A 5,000-nucleotide genomic window follows, 5' to 3' on the forward strand; every position below is an offset into this window, starting at 1 on the left:
CTTGGCTCTCATTCGGTTCTCATGAGCATATATTATATTACAGTTTGAACCTTTCTTAAATACCAGAAGCCATTACACATTCATACGATTTAAATATGAATGTTGGAAGCTAACGTTATTAGTCTTTGTTTATTTGGAACTTCCTCATATATCTACAGTATACATTACACAGTTGTTTTTTTTTTCATCCAATAGACTTGGCACCTATTACTGTTAGTAATATATATATATATATATATATATGTATATATATATATATATATATATATGTGTGTGTGTGTGTGTGTGTATGATTTTTACTATCGAAGTAAAGGCCATAGTTACTGCTAAACTCCTAAACAAACGGCTCATTTCTGTGTTTATAGCAGTGTTAAGCTATATTAATGTCTTACATATAGTATTAGGTATTAGATCGTAAGGCAAAACAGAAACTTTTTTTTTTTTTATTATTATAAATCACACTATTTTCCTATCATGGGATCATTATTCTCCATTAGGAAAATGATGTTCACCTTCCCAGATATATCATCAAGGAAAGCGTACCAACAATCAAAGGCAGATTAACTCATAATATTGGATTGGTTATAACATATAAAGAGGTTTCTCCTATTGCTGATCTCTGAGGACTATTTTGTGAACATAAAATGCAATGCTGTATTATAGAAAAACTTTAACAAGGAAATCCCCTGGTACGAACATTTTGAACCAAAAGCCAAGTAAAATCTAAGATATTTCAGATCTGTATTGAATGTTGTGTCGTGGATGTTTACACCATTTTCTATTGGCAGGTACATGACTAATGGACTCGTCGGCCGGAAAGCGAAGAAAAAATGACTCCGTTCCATGCCTGCGACCACAGTCATGGGCTTGTAAATCGTCAGAAAAAGATTACATTGGTTTCAAATGTTTTCGTTTGAGGTAATAAACGACCATAAGCCTTTTATTTATTTTCTATGGACATAAATCTTTTCCGATATACGTTTTCTTCCAGTAACGTTATTGCTGTAGTTACCAATGATAAATTCCTTTCTCTATTGATCTTCAATTTGATTTTAGATTTTTGTCTCCCTCCTTGAACACAAGAGGGCTAGTATTCGCCAGTTTTATGTAATTTTTTTATAAGATATTCTATTTGCGATGTAGTTTAGCTATGGTTTATTTCGTAATAGGAAATTTGAATATTTATGCTTTTACACATGATTTTGAATGAATATAACATTTTTATCTATTGAATTAGAATTAAAAGTATCTGGGTGTTTTTTTTTTTTATATAAAAGCCACATATGTATACCAGGATTATTTCCACATCAATCCACTATAAATTAATTGAAGCTTAACGTATATGTGAGCCCTTGTGAGATAAGATGACCATTGAGTTATCAAACTGCTCTATCTTGTTTATTTTTCATGTGAGGTCTGACTGTATCAAGTCCTGATATATGATTTTTAAAGGGTCTTAGAAATCTTATTGTTCTAGGATTTGGCAGCTCTGTTGTTTTGCTTGCCCGGTATCTTATCACATGACCAGACTGTCTGAGTTAGAAATATAGATTTGGTTTAGCTATTTAGTCAACATCTATCTCTAATGCACTCCTTTCACTTCAGTTAGCTCCACATTAAAAGCCTTCTATTATCCAGATATACCTTTATGATAGTTTTCCATTTTTTTTTTTTCACAATTAAAACTTGACCATATTATCTTTTAACTCTATGCTTAGATAGGGCTAGTCTATAGGGAGAACTGTGTAGGCTAGACTAGCCTACCTAACGGGTGAGGGAAAGCTCAAAAGCTAAGGTGAGATGACTAAACAAGAAGAACATAGTTCCCAGTGCAGTCAGGTTATGGACTAACTAGGAAGAGGCAAAGAAACACACAAGGGTGTTCTCTAAGTAGACAGAGAGATTTTAACCAGGGTAGGAGAAATTCTCACATATCTAGACCAGGAAAGATTTCCTATAAATAAGCACACTAACAGGCACAATGAAGTAGAAAGGAGGGGGTGGTGGGGAACTTCAGAAAATCGTGAGTCTGAATGACAGGAATGTCCAACTGCAACATCAGAACAGCAATAGTGTTCCAAAGGGTGAGCTATGATAGGGCATATAGTACAAGTCCTCACAACCAAGCGTAGCCTACCACAGACTAAGAGAAAAGCTTAATATGGGTTAAGGCGACACAAGGAGGTCTACTAGTCAGCATCAGAACAGCGGGTAAGAAGTTCCAATAGGTAAACATAAGTAGACACAAGGAATAGTATCCCAAGACCTGTGCCATCTCGCCAAACATATAGGCTAAGTGTTAAGTGAACACAGTCACCCTAGGGCAACTGAGAACAATATCCAAATCCCAGAAGGATGACCTTCAAGACTGCAACTCTCTGCTGTGACGAATCAACAGTATAGGAGGATAGACAGACTCACCCAACCAGTAAGATTAGGTGAAAGAAGGTATAGTACATAGTGAAAGTTTACCAGGTATGGCTGCCGGTTACGGTAGGCTAACCTAAGTCAATACTGATAAACACACAAGAAGCACAAAGGAAGGAAAAGGGATACCATAAACATACCACAGCTTAAAATAATAACATAGAAGATATTCCTAAATCCAAATGACTAGATAACAAAGTGTTTCTGAACGATTTGGAGTATGATGCAATGGCACCGACTTATGCCGGCCTTAGAACAATTAAAGCAGGCAAATCAAAATAAACATGGGGTGGAGAGGCGAAATCCTCAAACTCACGAAAAATGGCTATTTAACTTAGTCGATGAGGAAGAAGCTGAAGCATCCACTAGAGAGAATTACTCAAAAAGCTAAGAAAAATTAGTAGAAACTCTCCAAGCGACTGTCAAAGAGGGCAACTGCGAATAGGAATGGTTCAACTGGAAACGTCTTAGATGTAGCACATTGAGATTGAGAGTTGTAACGGCTCTCTTGCCCACATATCTTACCCTCACCTCTCCTTCAAGAAAAGGTTACTCTATTAAGGGAAGGATAACCACGGCTTGCCATTAACATGTCCCTGATTTATACAAGATATCTTTCGGAATATTCGCTCCGGAGGTTAGAACTCTGTTGATTCTTATAAGGTAAAATTTCTTTTGAATATCACTCCCAGAAATATCCTAAGTAGAAGCTGCCAGTGATGAACTTCCAACAGGACAATATGGCTAGAGCCCAAACATATGTTTTTTCTTTGTCAAAATACATTTCTTTTTTGTTAATTTTTCGGGTTTGATTCCATAGTTGAATAAGTCACTAAATGAATTACTACATTTATCTTTTCTTTCTCTATCAAGTCTCCTTAATCATATCATTAAAACTCTTCAAATCTGAGATTACGCTATGCCCCACTTTTGCAGTTTGTACATACTTTATTGCTTCTTTACAGAGAATCATTTATATATATATATAAATATATATATATATATATATATATATATATATTATCATTATCATTATTAAATGCTAAGCTACAACCCTAGTTGGAAAAGCAGGATGGTATAAGCCCAGGGGCCCCAACAGGGAAAATAGCCAAGTGAGGAAAGGAAATAAGGAAAAATAGAATATTTTAGGAATAGTAACAATATTCAAATGAATATTTCCTATTTTAACAATAAAAACTTTAAGAGAACAGGAGGAAGAGGAACTAGATAGAAAAAGTGTGCCCGAGTGTACCCTCAAGCAAGAGAACTCTAACCCAAGGCAGTGTAAGACCATGGTACAGAGGCTATGGCACTACCCAAGGCTAGAGAACAATAGTTTGATTTTGGAGTGTCCTTCTCCTAGAAAAGCTGCTTACCATAGCTAAAGAGTCTCTTCTACCCTTACCAAGAGGAAAGTAGCCGCTGAACAATTACAGTGCAGTAGTTAACCCCTTGGGCGAAGAAGAATTGTCTAGTAATCACAGTGTAGTCAGGTGTATGAGGACAGAGGAGAATCTGTAAAGGATAGGCCAGACTATTTGGTGTCTGTGTAGGCAAAGGGAAAGTACCGTAACCAGAGAGATTACAGAGGTTAGATATATAATATATTATATGAGAAATGATACCAGTCATTACGGTAAAACATGTCAAGGTTTCCATTAGCAGTATTGCTTAGTGTTGTGGTAATCTCACGACAATCAATTTTTTATTTTGAAATTCCTGACCAGTTAAGTAGAAAAGGTAGTAACACACACATACAAATGAAGAAGGGTGTCCTATCTACATTTTCCTTAATACTATAACTGTCGATGGACTCCAAGCTAAAAGGCGGCTTATTGTAACAAAATAATTTGAACTCTATTATATTTTATTGTTAGGTTATCTATCTTTTTTTTTATTGTCAAATTTATAAACAAAATCAATAGATTGTAAACATGCTATAAGTCATCCTTTCTGTGACAACTTTAGGGCCTAAAATATCTGTGATGTTTTTGAAAGAAAACTAGTTGTTATTGAGCTGCAATTTAATTTAACTCCTCCTTAGGTCCCATTACATAAGTGACCTGCGAAGTGCCTCAGCCACCCAGCCCAGATTCCAACTGACTGCTCCTTCTACCGTATACTCTGACGATGACCACCACCACCATCCCTGACTCCCCTGTCACTGCTGTCACAGTAAGGCTCCTGCCATTCGATAGATTCGTTTGCATGGATTTAGTGAGCCAAGATTCAGTTCAGCATCAAGAACATAACTCACACAAGCACCAAAGCAGACTTCAACCTCACAGCAATTTCAAACTACACCCTTCCAGAAATATCTGACTACCATACTGAGTAAAAGGAGACCACCATACAGTTGTACCAACTGTGTGTCACACGATCGTACATAGTAACGACATTTCATTTTGTGTATATATTATGTTTTTATCTTTGCTCTCCCCTCGCACTGACAAGAACCTGAAATAACACTTCTGTTTTTCTTACCATTAACTGTTAACCGGTGCGGTGTCGGTTGAACATGAAATTGCCCGTTATGTCTTTTGTGGGAGTTTATGTATATAAAAAATGGATAT

Source organism: Palaemon carinicauda, chromosome 8, assembly GCF_036898095.1.
Source record: "Palaemon carinicauda isolate YSFRI2023 chromosome 8, ASM3689809v2, whole genome shotgun sequence".
Classification (NCBI taxonomy): Eukaryota; Metazoa; Arthropoda; class Malacostraca; order Decapoda; family Palaemonidae; genus Palaemon; species Palaemon carinicauda.